The sequence below is a fragment of the Heterocephalus glaber genome, unplaced genomic scaffold (genome assembly GCF_053883595.1).
Source record: "Heterocephalus glaber isolate CG9 unplaced genomic scaffold, H.glaber_assembly_v1.0 deba00001481, whole genome shotgun sequence".
NCBI classification, from domain to species: domain Eukaryota; kingdom Metazoa; phylum Chordata; class Mammalia; order Rodentia; family Bathyergidae; genus Heterocephalus; species Heterocephalus glaber.
The window spans coordinates 1592596-1614354 of NW_028258317.1; the positions used below are offsets into that span (position 1 = coordinate 1592596).

Consider the following 21759-nt stretch of genomic DNA (forward strand, 5'->3'; position numbering starts at 1 on the left):
TTGCTGTCAGAGTGTTGGAAAACACTCCTGGTTGGTCACAAACTGAGGATGACTTCACTTCCCACATTCCCCTTCACATCTAAGATCAATGAAGTAACATATATTTTCCCTCTAGTCATAGGTAACAATAATGGGGATTCCTTCTTTGTCAACACTTAGGACCTCCTATGTTCTTCTTGACCACAGTTGGTCTTTGCCATAATCCAGTACTTAATGCAGTTGATATTTATAACCACTAATGTCTTTCATGTTTATTTTTGATTACCATTAACAAGTGTTTCTTCTTCCTTTAGAATGAAGTAAAGAGGCATATCAGAGTTTTTACTGTCCTTTAAAATCATTAAGCTAAACTTTGTTTGACTAAGGCAATTATGTGTTAATTTCTACTCGTGTGTCATTAAGAATTACAGAACAGGGCCAGGGATTTAGCTCAGTGGTTTCGCTGCCTGCTGTGCAAGACCAAGGACCCGAGTTTGATCCCCGGTACCAAAAAAAAAAAAAAAGAATTACAGAACATTTTAATGCCTGAAACCTAACATTCAAAATTAAGTAAACCCAGGCTAACGTTTGTCTACTCCATAGAAAGTTATTACTGAACTAAACAGACCAACAAAGAGGGACATGTGGTGATAAGGTGAGAGTCAGATTGTCCGTGACACCCCAAACTCCTGGTTCCTCTACCAAAAATGTGTGGCTAACATTCATGGGAACAGCAGAGCTTTCCTTCTATCTCTTTTGCCTTGGGAGTAAGAGAAAGCTACTGGGTCTGAAATACGGTTAAAAATTACTCCTCCACAGAAACATAAAACACTTCAGAATAGTTGAGGTAGTGAAAGGGGACAATGTGATATTAAAGGAAGCTAAAATGCAAATAACTGATTCTATAAGTCATTTATTCATTAATCCATTCATTAAACATGCAAGAAGCTTATTCCACAGGGCCATAAAGAAATGAGCAGCAACAATAAACTTGTCCTTAAGGAAAACTGGATTCCCCTTGCTTCCCAGGAAGCACAAGTCTATTCTAGAGTTTATTCAGTCAGGTCAAGAGAACTTGTCTGGGGCCGCGGATTTAGCTCAGTGGTACCGCCCGCTGCCTGTCTTGTAAGTGCAAGGTCCTGAGTTCGATCCTCGGTACCAAGAAAAAAAGAGAGAACTTGACTGTACAGTATTTGTGTCTCACTGCTCATCACAGGTATATATGACCTGGCCTGTCTGCACAGCATTCCGCAGGAACTCTTTTTGGCTCCTTACTAAGCCTTGTCTCTTTCTCCTAAACACTTCACACCTCCATGTTCCATGATGGATGAGCAGGTATGTTGCCAGTTCTTTCTTTTTAAAGTTCAAAAATTCTAGCTATTCTTTTCAAGGCATATTTTTTGAACTAAGAACAACTATCCCAGAATAAAATTTTTACAAATCTAAGATGAGCATTTGACAGTACATCTTTGCAGTACAAAAAAACACTGCCTTTACCTTTGAATTGGAAATGTTAACAAGTACATAAAATTCCCAACATATAAAAATGAGCAGTGTTTGAAGAGATGGAAATGCTTAATACCCTGATTTGATTATTATATATTACAAACATGTACTGAATTACCATAATGTATACATAAACAGTATATCTCCAATCTGTTAAACTGACTTTTTAAAAATGCTAGTATCCTGGCTAAAAATCAAGAGTTTGGGGCCCCAGTGTACTTGAAATGATTCCTTTCAAATACTTATTTTTAAAATCTAGACCCTGGAAGATATAAACAGGAAAGTCTCCCCTTCCTGCAAGTTATATAGGGCCCACTTCTGTTCTTTCTGTAAACTCCGAAAATATTTTCTGGCATTCAATTCTGCCTACTTCGAGGAACAGCAGTGGGTGTGCACCTAATGAGGGTAGAAGTACAGTGGACCCTTGACTTACGAACTCGATCAGTTCCCAAGGACTGGTTGTAACTAAGTCAATACAGCTGAGATCTGGATGTTTACCTGGGTATAGGCTATAGATAACAAGAAGCAGATGAATCCTCCATTAACCTAACCCAAGGTGTTCGTATGTCAGGCGGGTCATAACTTGAGGGTCCATTGCACTCAAAGAGATAAATAATTCTGCATTACTGATTCACAGTCATGCACCAGAAGTCCTGAGCTTTTGTAAAGCTAGTCAATAATTATAACACAACAGCAAATTACTGAGTTGTACCCTTAGCAAGAAAAATTTTCCTTCATGTATGGTGGCCTGATGGGATCAAAACCACCAGTAACTACACCAGGTAAGTGGAAATGGGTTGGAAATCCCACATGTCCAGATTTGGCAGGAGTCTGGGCTCAGCATCATTAAGTGATGTCTTGTTTAAACCAACCAATGCTTATTGCTCCCTTTGAAGAAAAGGACTAGAATTTTCTCCATGCCTCAGATAAGGTGAACCTGATTTCAGATTCAGATAAAACACACATTTATTAAATTGACTGGAAAGTCCTTTCTAAAATAAACTGCCTCAATGGAAAACACACTAAGAATTTCCAAACGTGATTTTCCAAAGTCTAAGAAATACTAGGTTGCTGAGGGGGTTTGGGAGATCTTTTGCTTGCCTCATCCAACCCTCCAGGTGGAGCCCTAAGACCACAGTTCATAATACCTGCCCTCCTACTGGCTTCTCAGCACAGCTAACAGCCGGTTATGATGGCTACCGTTCACTTTAAAATAGGGCAAAAACAGGCTATCTTTCCTCCAATGAGGCTGGTTGGCTCCTTTGTCAAAGATGAGGTGGCTGAGTATGTCTGGAGTTGTTTCTGCATCTTCTAATCTACTATAAGTGAAATAAATAGGACACACATGTGTAAATACTGAATAGTTTCTCTGGTGTGAGAAACTGAAAGTGTAAATAAGAATTAAAATGATTAAAATGAATAATTGATAATTTGAAATAGGAAGAAAAGGTCCAAAAGAGTAGGGGAAGTGGGAGGGGAAGGAAAAAGGAAAGAAGGGAAAGGAAAAACTATGAGAAAAGGAAAAAATGGAAACAAAGTCGTTGTAAATAGGGAAGGATGGTGGGGGTGAAGGGAGAACAGGGAATGGGGAAAAAATAAGAACACAGATACATCATGTACAGGTACAAGTACCCAAGGAAAATGTAAATGTAATGTATACCTAAAATGTACCAATAAAAGAATTTAAGAAAAAAAAAAAAAAGGTCAAAAATCCCAGGGCACACAACCATTCTAACTGGGCAGACACTCAAGGAGTAGTCTGCTAGGATCTACTCTAAAACCTCACACTATAAGTGGCTTCCTCCAGGACCTCAGTTCCCTTTGACTCCTCCAGACTCTGAAGCTTTGCTAATTGGTGTGATTAAAGTAAAAAATGAGTGTCCATTAGTGCTTGTCAACTGGCATGGTGAATACTAGAAAATAGTGGAGTTTAAATTTGTGGGCTAGAGCTATTCCCCACCCTTCAATGTAAACAGAGTGCTGGGTTTTGACAGACCTCTTTTCAGCCTTGGATTTAGAGGATATGGATGTCTAAAAGCCACTACCTAGCAACAAGAACTTTCCTTTGTGGGTTGCAAGGTGAGTCCAGCTTCTAAAACCTTACAAAGCTGAGACTTCAGTGAGTTTCCAGACAACGATTTTATACCTGTTTTTACCAATGTCACTTAATAACTTGGTCTAACACCTGCTTTTAATATATATAACCTGATAACTTGTTTGTATCTAAAGCCACTATTATTTACAAAAAATGTGCTTAATAGTTATACAGAGTAAATTAGTGCAAGTGAATTTACAATATAGGTGCCCAAGTCTCCTTTCTCCATTTAAATGATGCAGAAAACATGGTAATTCAGAGTTTGGAGTCCAAGGACCAGAGTCATTTCTTAGCTCTACCTATAAAAGTTCTACCAAACCTTATGCAAGACAATTATGAACCTCTTCTGAGAATACACCTTCTTTGTAACCAGAGCTAACAATAATATCTCTCCAATTTTGTTAAGAATTAACTTAGAGAATAGGACATGGTGACAAGAAGTCAAAGAATAACAAATGGTGGTATGGCTGTGGTGAAAAAAGAACCCTCCTATATTGTTGGTGGGAATGTAAACTAGTACAATCATTATGGAAATCAGTATGGAGATTCTCAAAGAACTACAATTAGAAATTCCATATGACCCAGATATTCCCCTTCTAAATATCTTCCCCAAAGAGCTAAAGACATCACATTACAGTGATACATGCATGCCAATGTTTATAGCAGCACAATTCATAATACTTAAGCCCTGGAACCGGCCTGTATGCCCATCAACAGATGAATGGATAAAGAAAATGTGGTATCTACACATAATGGAATGCTACTTGGCTATAAAGAAGGATAAATTTGAGACATTTGTAGGAAAATTGATCCTCCTAGAAAATATAATCCTGAGTAAAATAAAAAAGACATAAGCTGAAATACCCTATGGCAGAGATGGTGAACTTTTTAGAGCTTTCAGTTATAACAAACAGCCTGCTGCAGCATGTGTGCCACGGGTTCACCACCACTGCCATAAGGTATCTCTCATTTGAGTAAGGAAAAGTACAATCAAAGAGCAAAATAAAGACTGGATAGAAGGAAACAAAAGAACTGATCTCTTGTAAATGGGAAGGGGTCTGGGAGACCAAGGGGAGACATGGAGAGGAAGGAGACATATGAAAAATTAAGGTATGTCATGTACAGGAACCTAATGATCACAATGAACATAAACATTATAGGTCATAAACATGAGCTAAGAATAATAATAACAATAATAATGAGAATGTAGAAAGGGGATTTAGATACAAGGGAAGGAAGTGAGTGGAAGGAGAAGAGAATTAAAAGAAAAAAGCAAGCTGTGCACATATACCTACTCTCCATGATGAATGCAAACTTCATGTACAGCAAACACGTACTAATAAAAAAAAAAAAAACACTTTGAATGCCTTTAGACAAGAAAAAAAAAAAAGCAACATGGAAAGATCCAATGAAAAAGGCCCAGGAAAAACCTACAGTACCACTTATCTCCCTAATCTCCCCTCCCAGACTCTGAAATATTAATTTTAGTTCAAGTGAAACACAATTAGAATGATGCATTTGCTGAAGAAGCAAACAGAATAATTTTATAAAATGTCCTAAAAGGTCAAATCTCCTGAAGATGCAATAGAAATGGTCCATCAAGAATCACCCAGACCCAGGGCTTCTGTCACATGGGAAGGAGAGGTGGGGTCAAACATTGTATGGAACAAAACCTGTCCACGCCCAGTACTCAACCTGCCACATTAAGGTCTACAAGAACAAGGCAGCACTGCAAGTCTATCCATGGCCACACCATGTCACATCCCTGTTAAATGGCTGATATGAATCCAGTAGCTTATTCTACAGCACATGCACAGATATATACTCAGCTGACACAAAAATCAGGGCCCTTCTGTGAAGAGGGAAAGGTGAGACTTTATTGCAGATCTGAAGCTGCAGAACAACAGAGAGACTTCTGTAAGATCACACCTGGCTAGAAAGTGCCACAGCTAGTATTTGAAGTCCAGTTCTTAATTCTACCGCAATATATCAAAAGCTATTCTCAGTGACAGAAGGCTTCCAAAATGGCCTGGGAATGTCAAGAAGAATGAATAGATTGAGAGAATATTTGGCTGTCTGGTTGATCTTTGTGCTCTTGATCTCTATAGGTGACTTGAGACAGAATTTGGCTTTAAAAGTCAAGGACCCTTTTCTTTATTGAGACTGGAGCACAGACAGACTCCATGGAGACTTAGTTTCAGCTTCTTACTTTTGCTGTACCTACCAGGTCTTCCAGCTAGAAATGGGACTTCTTTGTGGCCTGGGGATTTCAGCTTCTGGGCTAACTCACAGGTGGGCTGTCTGCTTCCTCTGACAACTAACTTCCCAGAGAGATAAAATACTAAGATCTCGCATCACCAGGAGAAAGGGCTGGGACTCCCCAACAACACGGAGCCAGAGGCAATCTTACACCACAGGTAGGATTCTAGAAGCCTGATTCGTCTGCACAGAAAACATATCATTGCCAGAAAGAACTTTCCCTGCTAGGTCTGGCTGGTCCAGGCAGACCTGAGGATCTCTCCATCCTTAGTGCCCATTTTACCAGCTATTCCCAGCTTCCCCTCTGGCCACCACCAGCAGGCTGTGTGACCTCTTGACAGTGTCAGAGAGCAATTATGGCCTCCGGGGCTCCTAGCCTGAATGCACAGTGTGACCCAAATCACTCAAATATCAGGTGCCTGCTATACAGTCAGGTTTCTTGGATCTGAATAACCCCGATCACTTCCCACGAAGGCCATGATATTTAATTTAGAAATGCTTTTCCCCAGGTAATATGTGACCTGATCCTTTAATCCAGTTATTTTTAAATTCCATCAAAAACATACACTCACTTGGCCTAGGAACAGAGGCAAGGCTATAAAATAAAACTTCCTCATAGCTAGGAAATCAAAGAACCTCCCCAGTTCCCTTTCTTACCCTCCCTCTCTTTCATAAGACCTGTGTTTAGTACACAGGGCACCATCAATATACAGCAAAGAACTATTTTCATGGGCCACGCTTGGGTGCCTCTAGGACAGTTCTTCCTGGACTCATAGCTTTCTGAACTCCGATATCTCCATCACAAAGGCTCATGGGAGGAAGGCATGCAAGCTGGCTGGTGCTAATGCCTGGAGACCAACATCAGCTGGATCTCACTGACCTTGGAGGAAACAAGTGGTGCTACAGGCAGGGGGACTGAGGAAACCAGAGGAGTATGGGAAGGGAGTGCAGAGGTCCAAGAGGTCAAGCATTTTCCTGCAACCTTGGAATGTGCAGCCTACCCTAGAGCCATGCAGAATGCCATGCCCTAGGCCTGGGGTCCTGGGGTTCCCCAGAGCTCTGAGGGGTGTTTCCCTACTCCCCAGAAAGGTGCTCACAGCCTTGGAGGGAGTGAGTACCAATTCACATAAAAAGAACAAAGGACACAAGGCAAAGGAGGTGCTGCAGCAACTACTGGAAAGATTATCGTCCTATTCAATGGTGCAAGTAGCGCAGGCCAAAGAGGGGTTCTGAAGAAAGCTGGGCCTACCCTGAGCAGGCTGGCCTATGGCCACTCTGGCCCACGGCCGCTCTGGCCCTCCTAGCTGAAGACAGAGGGGTGGAGAAAGGGCTGGGACTCTGCGCGGCCCCTTCCACCCTGCACCGAAGCACAGAGAGCAGGAAGGCTGGCTTCTGTTGTTAGGTTCTACTTTAAGGGGAGGCAGAGGGCCGGGTGACACTCTGAGCCACATTCCAGACCCAGGCAGTCCTTCTCCTTCCACCTCCAGCAGAGCTGCTTCCAGCCCCTGGACCAAAGGGCCCGTGTTGACTGTGGGAAACCAGGCCCCAGACCAGTCCCAGAAGGAGGCCAGAGACCCCTCCTGGCTATGGGAGGCAGATGGCCAGACTTCAGACCCCAAGCTTCCTGGGGCAGTTGCAAGCTAAATTTAGACCAGGAAGCCTGGGTCAATGCTGTGACCCCTGAAAGGGGTTAACACTGTCAACTCAGTTTCCCTCCCACTGACCTCCTGCCATGAAGCCATTACAGCTAAATTGACTGTGGGAAGCGTCTTTAAAAAGACAAAAAACACTCTGATCTTTTGGTGGCCAGCCCCAGCCCTTTTTCTGAGAGCACCTGTAGGTTTGGTGCTGCTCTTCTCCCTGGCTCATACCTCAGGCACAGCTCAAAGATGTGTGGAAACACTCTAGAACTCCTGCGCTGGACCCGAGAGACAAAGCTCACGTTCCCATGAAGGAAACTGGTCCACTTTGAAGGTAGCAGAGTCTCCCCAACACCACAGCCTGCTGAAAAGCCACCATCATAAACGTCAGGCTGCACATCTGGAAAATGTTAAGGCGCTATTTGATTAACACATTTACAGCTTGGGCTTTTTGTGAAAAAAGCTGCAGACGGCCGTGAGTAGTGGGGTGAGAGGTAGGGAGGGAGGGGAAGAAAGGAAAGGAAGGAAACTGGCCTTTCCTGCAGCAACTAGGGAGAGGGTTGTTTCTTTCCATCCCTTGGAGAGCCAGAGCTACAGCGGTGATAGAGGACTGCTGAGGGCTCCCTGGGTCCCCTGTGTTCTCCCAGTGTAAGGCACTCAGGGCTCTACATGGAGTGGCCAGCGGCCCTCTTCACTGAAACCTCTTTTGCAGGCAAGTCTCCATCTCTGGAGCAAAGCAAGAGGACTCTGGTTGCTGCAGCCTGAAATTTCTAGAGGGACTGGTTCTGCTGAAAGCAAACACAAGCCCAGCTTTGGTTCTTCATAACTTAGCTGCATCCCTCTTGGTTTTCAAAAGTTCAGAATATTTGATTTATGTCTGACCAACCAAGGATGGCAGGGACAAAAGCTGAGTACTGCTGCAGACCCACAGAATCCACGATGTTGTGGCAGAACCCAGAGCAAAGAGAATACACTGCCCAAGGTGTGTGCAGTTAACCCTTGGTGCACAGAGGATGCTAGGCTATGAACAGAGCTGGTGGGTTTTTCCTTCACCTTCGGGGCATGGGCACCTCACAGTTCCCAAAGGTGCCGCGTCTCCCTGTGGATGTGGTGAGCCCCCAAACAGAAGGCTACCTGTACACATCAGCAGTGAGTCTCCTGAACAAATGCAAGATGACAACTAGAAAACTAGTCACCAGAGTCCCTGGTCCCTTGGTAAGACATTTGTGTTCTGGAAAGGGGCGCGCGCGCGCGCGCACACACACGCACACACACACACACACGCATGCACGCACCACCCTCAAAGCACTGTGCCACAGATGACTTGTGTAGCTTTGTACTGAATGTGTGGTGCAGAGCTTCCTCTGCCTTTAGCATGAAAGCTGAGCATTTTATAAGATTTGCAGGAGGAAGAGGAAGAGGAGGGGGAGAGAAGCAAGTCAATCCGAGCTCAGCTGCCCACACTAGCACAAAAGGCTCCACAGCACAGTACTACCCCCGACTCTGAATCCCTCCCCCATAAAGACTCTTCAGATTAGAAAGAAAAAGACAGTAAGATGGTCAGCAGATGAGGCTTACCCTGCCCAAGGCAAAAGCCCAGAGTTCCTCACATGTCCTCAGTCAGAACTGCCTCTTTTCCCAGACAGGTTCCAGTGCACACTCTGGCTCCCGCTGGACAAATTCCTTTCGAGCCTCTAGACGGAAGACTGTGATGTCACCGCCGGCCCTCCCTCTGCTCCCTAAAAGGTCATTCCTACTAAGAAGGACTTTAACCCAATTCAGAGAAGCCTGGCTCCTCCCTGGCTGTGAGGCCTGAAAAGCAGTGGGCTTCTCTAGTTCACAGGCCGCTGCAGCCTGTTTCTGTCAGCCTCAGGGGCCCAGCCAGAAAGTGCAACTAAAAATGTAGATATGAGTCTGCTTTCTGGAGATTCAGAAAACAGACCTTGGGATAAGCAGAGAATGAATATCCCAGTCCTATTGAGTCTACAAAAAAATCTGAAAAATCCTAGAGAAATCTCCAGTTAAATAAAATTTTCAGGACAGCTTCTCTATCTCCAGTCAGAGAAAAACAGTTCATATCTCAGTGCATTCCAGTCTTCTTTCTAGAAATATACATTTCATATAGACAGTATATACACCTTGGTAACCAACTCTTTTTTTACTCCCCATTATTTCACAAGCATTTTTCATTTTATTTAACGGCTTCTGTAAAATATATTTTAAATGACCACATGACAGCTCATGCTGAAACTGAAATCTGAATGAATCTGAAATCAGAAATGAGGGCTCTAATTGAATTCCTGGACAATTCAACACCACAAAGTCATACTCATTTCTTTCATATGATTTTGGAGGAGACAAAGAGAACTGAGATTTACAATAAACTGAATGCAGAAAAAACCACAGATACTGTGCATGGTCCTGCCGGATCAATTGTTCTGGAGTCAGTTTGGGAGCAACTTGTTCTGGTGAAGTGACGTAAATAGCTGAGGATGGCAGCAAGGTCCCCGGTGGCTTGGAAGTTTGGCCAGCAGCGCCTCCGGGGATGCTCCAAACACAGGGGTCAAAGAGGGAATGGCCAGAGTAGATGGAGCCCACAGGGACTGCCTTTAAAAAGGGAGCTAAAAGTCTACTCTACAAATATTTACATTTAAATGACTATTCCCACATGTTGACATTTATTTAGAAATATCGGGGGGGTCTCAATGACTGGCCTAGTGGTCCCAAGGCACAAGGACAAGGACACTTTGGGACCTTGGACTTAGCGGGGCCCTGGAGGAACTGGAATGTTCTGCTGTACAGCCAAAGGCGTTTCAAGGCGTCACTCAGCAGCGCAAAGTAAAATGAGGTGGGGAAATCATATACCCAGGGATGACACCCCTTGCTTAGGAATGGGGAACCCGTGCTGGGCACAGTGGTGTGCTCTGCGGTCTCGGTTCCTTGCGAGGCTGAGGCAGAAAGATCAGTTGGCCCCAGGAGTTTGGGGCCAGCTTGGACAACATGGTGAGAACTCATCTCAGCAATAAATAAAGATCCAGAGAAGAACTGTCAGCTCATTCAGAGGTGCTCTCCACCAAAGAGGGCAGGGTGGTACCTGGGGCCCCTAGACGATCAAACCCATCCTACCATACCCATGAGATTTCTGAGGAAAATAAATAAATTCCTTTAAATCCACCTTATGCACAAAAAGAGAAAGTATGTGTGGTCTAAAAGTACTGTTTTCCAAGGACTAGGAAGGCATATGAGGTGGAATCCCAGAGAAGAAATACAGTTCAATAAACACAGACACACACAGACACACACACACACACACACACACACACACACAAGTATACTATTATAGGTTGACTGTGTCCTCTCCATGAGTTCAGTGTTGAAGTTCTAACACACAGAACTGCAGAACCTCATTTTGGAGGTAAGAATCCTTACAGAGAGCAGGGCATAGTGACCCATGCCTGTAATCCCAGCACTTGGGAGGCTGAGGTAGGAGGACTGCCATGAGTTTGAGGCCAGCCTGAACTACATAGCAAGACTCTGTCTCAAAAAAATAATCTTTATGTTTTTATTTACACTAGGTCATAAAGGTTGGTCCTAATCCAATAAGACTCATAACTAGAGAAAATTCAGACACAGAGATGCAGGTAGGTGGAAGAGACAGAGAAAACACAACTATAGCTAGGAAGAGGGTCCTGGGACAGAGGCCTCTTTCAGCTCTCAGAAGGGACCAACCCTGAGGACAGCCTGAGTGCACTTCTGCACCCCCCTCCCAACTGTGAGATATAAATTGCTGTCATTTAGGCCACCCAATTTGTGGCACTCTGTTAGGGCAGTTCTAACAAACCAACACACACCCTAAACACACATGCTCATGCACTTCTATTCCTGCATGCGCGCGCGCGCACACACACACACACACACTTACATTTCTGCAAAATTAGGATGGAGCTTGGAAAAACTCTGGCTAAGTCACTGTTAAATATTCCAGAAAAGTGTTTTTTACACATTTTATACTCCAAGGCAGAGGGAAAAACAAAACTGACAAGCTAGGTTCAGGCTGCCCAAGCACAAACTGAGCCATCCCACACTTGATTAGAGTGGCAGCTGGCAGGCAACATCTCACTCTGTTCATCCTTCTACTCCCCAGGCAAGCTCTGGGCTTGGGGAGGGGGTTTTCTGAGTTCATGAAAATAAATCTGTACTGCCAGCTAAGTTCTCTCTGGTGCTGTAACCTGATATTCTGGTTAAGTCTCGTGGGAGTTTTGGGGCCAGGGACAAAGCTGGGGGAAGCGAAGCTGTTTTGACACTTTGTCTTGGCTGGCTGGCGAGCAAAATGAAATTTCCCAGCAGCTGGGTTTGAAGACAGTCTATACCATTATGATTATCATACAGCAATACCTGTTGCACACCTACTGTGTGCCAGGTCAGTGCTACGTACCCTTCCATGCCTCCTATTTAATCCTCTCATTAAATGAAGATTCTCACACTCTCTACAAGTTGGGCAGACCCCAACCCATGGCAACCAGCTCCTCTCCAGGGACACAAATCTGGTCAGAAACAAAGTTCTGGCTGGAATCCATAACTCAAGCCACTCTGCAGGGCTCTGCCTGCCCCTGGAAGCCAGTGGGAGGCTAAGGAAGGCAGACCAAGGAGGTATGCTGGGCTAAAGCAGAAGAGGCCAGAGGAAAATTTAAAAGCATCTATCAGGTAAGGCAGCAACAGGAGGCTTTGGAAGCCCAGGCCTGCTGTTGTGTAGCTGTGGGCAAACCGGGTCTCCTTTCTGAGTCTTAGTTTTCTAGATTGTTCAATGAAAGAATCAAACTAGATAAACCTCAAAATTCACTTCTCCTGATCTGTGATGTTAGCACCAACCTTGGGCAAATGTGAAGTGGTTCTACATGGCAGAGTGAGAGAAACCAAGGCGGGAATGAGAGCAGCTTTCGAAACTGGCCGTGGATGTTTTGGCCAAGAGTGCTTTCAAGAGTTCCGGAAAATAAGATTTCTCTGTCTTAAATATGCCCCTTGTCAGAACTTCGCCTTCCCTTTGTGTTCTGCTCAACATAACCATTCCATTTACGATGGCTACCAGTTACCAGTACCTTGGATGACAGAATGTTCCCAAACAGATTTGATAGTGTCAGAAGGAACTGGATGCAAGCCTGCAAGGGAGAGAGGATGGTTTCAAAGCTGGCAAACCGAGCCTTCCTCCTGGAATTAGGAGGAGAGTAGGGCGGCATGAGAAGTTTCTCCAGAGGCTGTAGCTTCTTACGCTGCTCCAACACCTAATCGAAGCATGGGCCTTGGACACCTCAGACGGCCCTGCTAAATGGCCAAAGCTGTCCCTCTCCTCAGAGCCCCCAGGTGTGTCTTCTCTCCCCATACCTTTTAGGTGGATTCCTCCTCCTCCAAGTCTCATCTCCAAAAGCTCCATATCTCAGCACAGAGGCAGCTCTTTAAGACAATTTACACTTAGATATGAACCCCATGGGAATATTTACAATTTCAAATAGGAATGTGTTTACCCAAAGGAATCCCTAATCCGGTAAAGTGTGGGAAACCAAGACACACCCAGTCCTTCATGCATTAAGGGAAAACTGATGAGCGAGGGCAAACAGCACCAGGGACTTTCCTTAAAAAGCCTGAAGGAACATCCAGACCCAACTACACCTCTCTGGTGTTCAGGGCACTAAAGAACAGGAGGTTTAGAAGAATACAGAGGAGCAAAATACAAACTCATGGACTGCTCAGCTATGTCATGCACCATGAGCTCATTTATTCCTGTAAGAAACATTATTCTACAGAGTAAGTCAGTCTGCCAACTCCCAGCTTCCCAGTGTATCCTGTCACCTCCAGCAGTGTCCCCTACTTTGCCAATATTGTTGCGCAAAAAGGAGAGAAGAGGGTCTGGAGTCCTACTATGCAGGGGGTGTGATCAAAACATATGGGGGATATTTACATTTTTTAAATTTACTACAGTAAAAGACATCTTGCCATTAATCCCCCTCAAAATACTTCCCTCTAGCTTCACTTGTCCCATCATTCTTGCCACTTTCTGAAGCAGTTCTGGAAGTCCTCAGTGTGTGTCTTTACAAGGTTGATTAAAAATAACACTGACTGCAGCTGCCAAGCACCATCCCACAGAGAGGTAGGCTCATAAACACACTACTGTGCATCCTCATCAACCTTACTCACTTTATCTGTTACCATGTGACTTCTGGCTCTTCCCCAAAGTCAAAATGACCATGGAAGGTAAATGTTTCGAACCAATTCGGGGCATGGAAGCTGCCAAGACAGCCCAACTAAAGACATTTATGTAAGAGGACTACTGTTAAGTAACAAGTATTTCACAATGTTATAGAGAGCTTGATAACTTTGATGTTAATAAGGATGAAGGTGGCCTTATATGTACAGATTTTTCTTTGTACACATACAGGTATGCATGCATGTATACTTGTATATGAACAGATTATTCCTGGAAGGAGACCTAGGGAACTGGTGACATCTCTGGAATGGGAAAGGGAAGCTAGATATCAAGGATAGCTATTCTTCTTTTCACTGCGTCTTTTTCTACATTTCTTGAATTTCCAACTATGTGTAATATATTAGCTTCTGAAAAGAAAATTAAGTATTTAATAATATAAATAAAAAGACAGATAAATAGGCAACAACTAAAAGGTAATATGGTACTGATGATGGGCAAGTAGGTACCTGGTGAAGATTAATTCACTATCAAGCATATCATTCATATATATACTTTGGAAGAATCGCCGAATAGGAGTGCAGGAAACTCAGTGTTAAGGAGGGATGAAACAGTGAAATAGGCCTATAATTTGTATTTTACAAAGGCTTGCATTAGAGAGCACATATGGCTGTTGTAATTAGAAAAGCAATACTTGAAAATAATCATGCATAAGTCAACAAACTTGAGATTTAAATATAAATAGACTTTTTTTCAAAGGCCAGGAGTATCTACTTTTTAGGTTTAGGAAAAGTTTTTTGGGGAAGAGGGTTACTATGGATTAAACCCAGAGCCCCACACAGGCTCTGCCCCTAAGCTACATCTCCACCTCTTAAGGAAATCCTGTGATCTCCACTTTTCATCGCATAGAATAGTGGGGCTTTCACTCAGCCATGACAAACAAATGTGCATCAAAGCCTGACCTTCTCTTCAGGAAGTATATATTACACGTTTAAGAACAAACTCTCACTCTTCACAATTGTAAGACAATATAAGCTTCCTTTTCCATGGAAGATAAGCAATTGGCTCTCTACTGTACATAGACGTCCTCCTTTCACAAGCTGTCCATTCCCAGAAAAGTTGCAAAACACTATGTGAGTAACCAGATTCCTCCTGGGGAGGGTCAAATGTCATAGAATTTCCTGAACTATGTCACAGGCGGAATATGTCAGAGGAAAATCCCATTGATGAATCTCCCAAGATTTGATCAGTCAAGTAAAGAACAAAATCTGGGGGCTGATTTTATCAATTACTCTAAATAAATAATCAATTTTTTTGGTCCATTCAACTTAAATGGTAAGTCAATCTAATAATCACTCCATTTACCTAGAAGACAGACACACACACACACACACACACACACAGGCTCAATGAATTGGAGTCAATATTTGTTTTAATAAAATATTTCAAAGCTTTCAGTAAAGTTTCAAAAATAATACTTAGGGCTTGCTAAATCTATTCTTCTGCAAGGAAAAATGCTGTCTCTGCCTCTAATGCGTACACTGAATGCTAGGGTTTGAGACAGGCAGCAACTGTGCTCTTAGTCAATCCCAAACCCAGAACCCAAGTGCCAATTCTGCCTGGGGATCCCTGCCTTCCTGTCCCTCGGTTCCTAGCCTTGGGGCAGGGCCTTTGGCTCTGAGGTCTGCAAAGAAACTCAGATTGGTGCTGAGTCCAGGAAATAAATCGGGCCTCTCTAACAGATTCACCTACCGAGCTCTTCCCCCATGGAAGGCAGGAAGTGTTAAATGGCAAACATTCGTTCCCTCAAGACAGCACCCACAGCTCCAGAGAAGAAAAGACAATTATCAGAGGTGCTTTTTAAGTGAAACACCTAGTGTGTTCTGAGACCACTTAACAAGAGGACCTACCTTTTCCAATAGGGAAAAAGGTTCATCTGACTGGATCACCTTCCTATAGATTACAAGGAAACCCTACAAGGCTCTCTTAGGGTTCAAACTCCAGCCACTGTCCCATCAACATGGCATCACCATAAACTGCCACCCACTCTGAGCTCACACACAGCCTTTTCTCAAGTTTCTTCAAAAGCGCAAAGCACATGTGAAGCCAGACTGCAGCAAACAGATCTCTGATCCAATTCACTCTGACACTCTCTGGCAGGACAAAAGAACTCCAGGAAAGTTCAGATGGGCATCTGAGAATGCCACTCTGCAGGGTCTAAGTGGTGATTCTGGATCAGGACTGGCATCGGAAGCATCAGCTTTGAGGACAAGGAATGGTGGGTAACAATAGACAATGAAGGCTCAAGCCAGACCCTCCCAAATTTTCCAACAAATGCCATTGTCTACACGGATTCTGAGCCTGGTACCCAGAGTGCACTTGGAGTTTAAACCGAAAGATATGGGCCCCTCACCTTGAGACCCTGACTCTGGTTCTAATTCCAAGCCTGCCTCAGTCCTGAGCTTTAGCCAGAAAGAGAGGAGGAGGGGAACTGGGAATCTTGCCTCTCTCATCCACAGCCCTGCTCTCTAAGCTCTCTGGACTGGCTCTGTAGGACCACACTCTGGAAAGTTCAGGCAGCCAATTCTGGGAACAGCTGAGGGCCAGCCACTTTCTTCTGTCCACTGTTTTTGTGGCCCAGAATGCAAGGAAGGAACCTCTACAGGAGAAGGCAGGCATGGAATTTCACTGCAGCCCAGGGTGGGGGTGGGGGCACATGATAAGCAGAGGTACAGTGAGTTGCAGAGGGCATCCAGGTTTATAAAAGGCAAAGCTCCTTTCCTTCACTTGATGCCAGCAGAACCTGACCTTGACCTTTTCTCATGTATGAGCCATCTCCCTGCCTGGTCTTAGAATCCCAGGAGCAGAGCACCGTGAGAGCCTACAAATCATACTGACTATGGCAACAGTATAGAGTCAGAACCAGCAAGAAGGAAAGGGGCCAAACTTGCCTCTATCTCATCCTGTTTACCTTGCGGCGGCCCCTTTGATCTGGGGCCGCCTGCTGCTGACCATTTTGATGCCCTGGTCTTAGACCCTTATGATTTTCTCTGTGTATATGTGTGGCACTGTGGTCCAGTGGAAAAAGGACACAAGTCTAGAGAAAAGAAGTTTAAGGTCTTTGAACCTTCTGGCATCACAAACTATGGGATGCTTGTGGAAGGGATTTTCTCCTCTGGGACTCAGGTTCATCGTTTGCTAAATGGGCATAATAAACACTATTGTGTCCTCCAAAATTCATGTCCACCTGGAACTTCAGAATGTGACCTTATTTGGAAATAGGCTCTTTGCAGGTATAATGTACAAAGACGTGGTTCTACTTTGAGGCCTGGTGTCTTTAGAAGAAGACATATGGACATACACAGAGGAGGAGAATTCCACCTGAGGATTGAGTCAGAAAATGGAGTGATTCACTTACAAGCCAATGAATGCCAAGGATTATTAGTAACCACCAGAAAAGCTAGGAGAAAAGCAGGAAACAGATTTTCCCTCAGCTCACCAGAAGGAACCAACACTGCCATCCTTCATTTCAGACTTCTGACCTTCTGAACTATGAAAGAATAGACTGCTATTGTTTTAAGCCAATCAGCTTGTGATGAGTTACTACAGAAGCAGTAAGAAATGAACACACTAGGGCTAGGGAATTTAGCTCAGTGGTTCCACTGCCTGTCTCACAAGTTCAAGGACCCAAGTTTGATCGAAAGAAAGAAAGAAAGAAAGAAAGAAAGAAAGAAAGAAAAAGAAAGGAAGGAAGAAATGAACACACTTACCTAATGAAGCTGTTAGGAAGCTTCCCCAAGAGATGGCATGCAAAGGCAGCTTGACCCCATGACTAGGACAAGCTGGGCCCCCAACTGGAGGGAGTTCACACTTGTTCTCTCCTCTGGCAGCAGGTCAACTGTAGGATTTTTCATGCATTATCAGAAATGGGTTGCCTTGTGGTGTTTGTGCTTTTTAAAATGTGTAGATAAAACGGGAAGTTCAAAGGCATCCCTGTGGAATAAGGACCTACTCAGGCAGCCATGGCTGCAGACTTACGGACTGTGTACACAAATATTGTCATGTGCTGAACCTAGTTTACAGACAGCGGTCCTGGAGCTGGTGCTGGGTATGCACCTGGTCAAGCTGGAGAAGGAACACAGGGGACCAGAGTCTTCAAAGGTGTTAGCTAAAGTCAATGGTCAAGAGCTTTACTGAACACTTAGGATATGCCAGGCTTTAGACAAGATGAATTTAAATCACATCTACTCTGCAAGGCCAGCACTCTCTATGAGTCCATTTTACAGTTCAGGAAAGTGAGGTTCAGCAAGTTTTACTTGCCCAAAGTCATCAGCAGTAAGTGGTGAAGCTGGAACAGAGGCAGCCTGGCTCTGGGTCTTTAGCCACTAACTTGCCTCTTACAGATGCAAAAGTAGGAACTGAACTAGAGGTTTATCAAACAAGGAAGATAAGCCACTTGATCCTTTTTCTGCTTTACCATATATAGTCAGCCCTCTACCTCTAAGAGTCCTACATGAACAAATTCAAGCAACCATGGATGGAAAATATTGGGAAAAAATTGTGCCTGTACCATAAAGTAGAATAACTAATTACATAGCATTTACATTGTTTAGGTATTACAAGTAATCTAGAGATATAAAGTTTTATGAACTATTTGTCATTTTGTATAAAAGACAAGACCATTTTGTTTTAAGGGCTTGATTTTGGTATTGAAGAGGGGTCTTACAATCAGTCTCCCATGGATACAGAGGGACAACTGTAATCTAATTGGGTCCTAGAACTCTCCCGTGTGTTTTGTGGCTTGCATAGTATGCCAGTTTCTTTACAGGAAACATAAATGATATAGATGACAACAGTAACAGTTATTAACTGAACACCCATAATGCACAAGCATTTTACTATGCTCTTCACACACATTATCTCAAGAAATTCTCACAGCAGCTCTGTGATGTAGCTGATAAGCCCTATTGTGTAGATGAAGATACTGAAGCTCAGAGCTTAAAGACAAAGTGAGTAAGCGTCAGAGTTGAGATCTAAGCCTTGTCCAGCTCTCCATAGCCCACTGTGAAGAAGCACATCCTGACATCCTTTCTCCCTTCCCACAACACAGGAGTGCCAGGGCTCACTGACTCAGAAAACACACTTGGAACTCTTAGTTGCATCTCAGCGAAGACAAAGCTGTGCTCTCTTCCCCTCTACTTAAGCTGCCTGGCGTTCTTGGGCTCCTCTAATGCACCAGGTGAGTGACTTCAGTTGAGTGGTTGGAATTCTCCAGATAGCGTCTGGTCACACCCCAGAATGTCTGTTTGTCTTGTACACAGGTTTCAGCACAACAGGGATTCCAGAGTAGCAGCCCATTCCGGACATGAACGCCTCCCCCAAACAAGCAGAGCAAAAACAGGGATCTAAGAAAAGGAAATAACTGAGGCGGGGTCGGGGGTATGCTTCAATGTCTCAGGAACGCAACCACCAAACATCTCAAGCTGTGAGATGCTAGCTGGCCACTGGGACCAAAAGGTTGCTTGAAGCCAAGATGCCACTTTGATGTACAGACTTCCCAGTGGTTCGATTTAGGACTTTTCAACTTTTCAATGGTACAAAAGTGATATGCACTCAATAGACAGCCTATTTTGAATTGCCCTCCCTACCAGTCCCCAGTAATTACCCTTTCAGTCTACTTCTGTGAGTTTGACTATTCCACCTATGAATGAAATCATGAGGCATTTGTCTTCCTGTGTCTGGCTTATTTCACTTAACATAATGTCATCCAGGTTCATCCATGTTGTCCCAAATGACAACACTTCTGTTTTAGGGTGGGATAATATTTGATTGCATATCCACAACACTGTTTTTCTTCCTTCCTTTCTTTCATTTCCTTCCCTTCCCTTTGCTGCCTCTCTCTCTCTCTCTCTCTGCCTCTCTCTCTCTCTCTCTCTCCCCCTCCCCTTCTCTTTCTCTCTCTTTTTTCTTTCCTAGTGCTGGAAATTGAACACAGGGCCTCATGTATGCTAGGCAAGCACTTTACCGCTTTAACCTCAGCCCTGCACCACATTTCTTTATCTATTTATCTGTAGATGGGCATTTTGGTTGACTCCCCATGTTAGCTATGGTGAATAATGCTACACTGAACATTCGAGTACAGATAGCTCTTTGACATGCTGAATTCGTTTCCTTTGGGCATATATCCAAAAGTGGGATTGCTGGATCACATGGTAGTTCTATTTTTTGAGCCTGGACTGTTTAAAAAAATAAAAACAAAAATCCTTAGACCCACTATGTCCTGTGGTCCTGGGCCGGCCCTCGTGGCCTTTCCAAATTCATCTCAGCTTCTGAGTAACGCCTCAAACCTGGTCCTTAGAAGTACCTGCTCTGTCACACCTTGAGGGTAGTTCTAGAGAACCTGACAGGCTCACTCTTGCTTTCCCCACAGCTCCCTGAGGGCAGGGTTTGCATTTGGAAAGTTACTCATCTGTCCCAATCAGTCCCGGACTAGCCGCTGTCTTCCCTTCCAAGGGATAAGGAAATTACCAGGAGGCTTTGTGTTCCCTAGAGAGCTTTAAATACCTCAGCCTAAAAGGTGACCTCTAACCTTAGAATTTCTGAAGTTTTAATAACATGCTACTCTGCTGTCAAAATTTTCCCTTCAAATTATACGGTTATTATTGAAATTACTAAATAGTGCTTGAAAGTTTTGGCTTTTGGCCCTTACGAATAATAAACTTCACACTAAATCTTTCTTCTAGCACTACAAACTCTGAAATCTGTTGATGTTTTACTTGTCAAAGGAAAAAAATCAATTTGGGAGCATAATTTTATATACTTTTTAAATTGTATTATTATATCTAGTATAATATTCATTGTTTTAACCAGTTTGAGTGCAACGTGCTGTAGTATTAATTACTTTCACAATTTTTTGTGACTATTAGCACTTTTCTCACAAGGTTTTCATCACCCCAAAACAGAAACTCTGTACTCATTAAACCAATGTGGGTCACAATTTCTGAAATATTGCATGAGGTTAATTAGGACACAGAATCTAGGTAAAGGGATTATATCCTGTAGCAAACACAGGGAGAAAAAAATAAATAAATAAAATGATTTCTGATTGCATTATTGTAGTGGAAAAACTGCTTTGTAAATGTCTGTCAATTAACGCTTATATGTCACTATTTTTACATACCTGAAAGTTATTTTTAAATGTAATTAATTAATTTAATTTGAAATCTCAAGTACACAGTTATATTTCTCTGTATTGTACTTGAATTCACATTATCAATTTCACAAAATCACAAAATAAATGGATTTCCTTATTTTGTAAATTTTTTTTTAAAAAACTAGCCATTTAATAGTATTATGACCATCAATTCTTGAAGGAAATAAAATGGTAACTTGCTCCCCATGGAAATGATGGTCATCTTCACCCCAGCCTCAAGGGACCTAGGATCCTATTTCTAAACTCACTTTTAAACAAACTAAATAACTAGAATACTTTTGCATCTTTGGATCCTTCTGCCTGCGTGGAGATTAAGTCCCTAACTAAGAACACAGATAATGTCACTCAGTGGCTAACAGCTCTGAGATAATCCCTTCCCTGAGAAGTTGCTTTTCAGTTTAACCTTCTTTGGGTTAACTGATGACTTATCTTCCATTAGGAGTAGATCACACATCAAAGCATTGTTTGGGAACAGAGCAAAACAGACTGGCAGGAAGGAGGCTTTTTAACCCTCAGGGCTAATTGCTGGAATTGAATGTTTCCTAATGGAGATAGCAGCTTTCAGTTTAATAAGCCATTTGTTTGAGGACTGAAATAGCAAGCCAATTTCTGGGCTGTTGATGGATGTCTATGCTCACACGGATTTGTGCACACACACAAGGCAACACAAATCTTTGTTCTCCAAACCTCTTGCATCCACCCCTGGCTGGCATCCACCCCTTTCCCTAGCCTCCTTCCTTGCTGCCCGTGGGACACGCACAGCAGTCCCCTCCAGGTGCCTGGAATCATGGCACAGCACTGCTTCAGAATAGGCACTGAACACCCAGTACCCCTCTAGTCTCATGAAGATTCTTCTTTATGCTTCCCCAGC

General features: G+C 43.4%; 1 protein-coding gene across 12 annotated transcripts in view; it reads right to left on the reverse strand.

Moving 5' to 3' along the window:
• The window catches only part of Palm2akap2 (PALM2 and AKAP2 fusion), a 504788-nt gene that overhangs the window by 36080 nt on the left and 446949 nt on the right, over positions 1 to 21759 (reverse strand). The window contains exon 1 of one of the 12 annotated variants that reach the window (XM_087183580.1): positions 9058 to 9222. The exons of the other annotated variants lie outside the window; for them this stretch is intronic. The gene's annotated coding sequence lies outside the window, so the exon portion shown is untranslated. Of the gene's footprint in view, positions 1 to 9057; positions 9223 to 21759 lie in introns of those variants that run through there. 12 annotated transcript variants of the gene reach the window in all.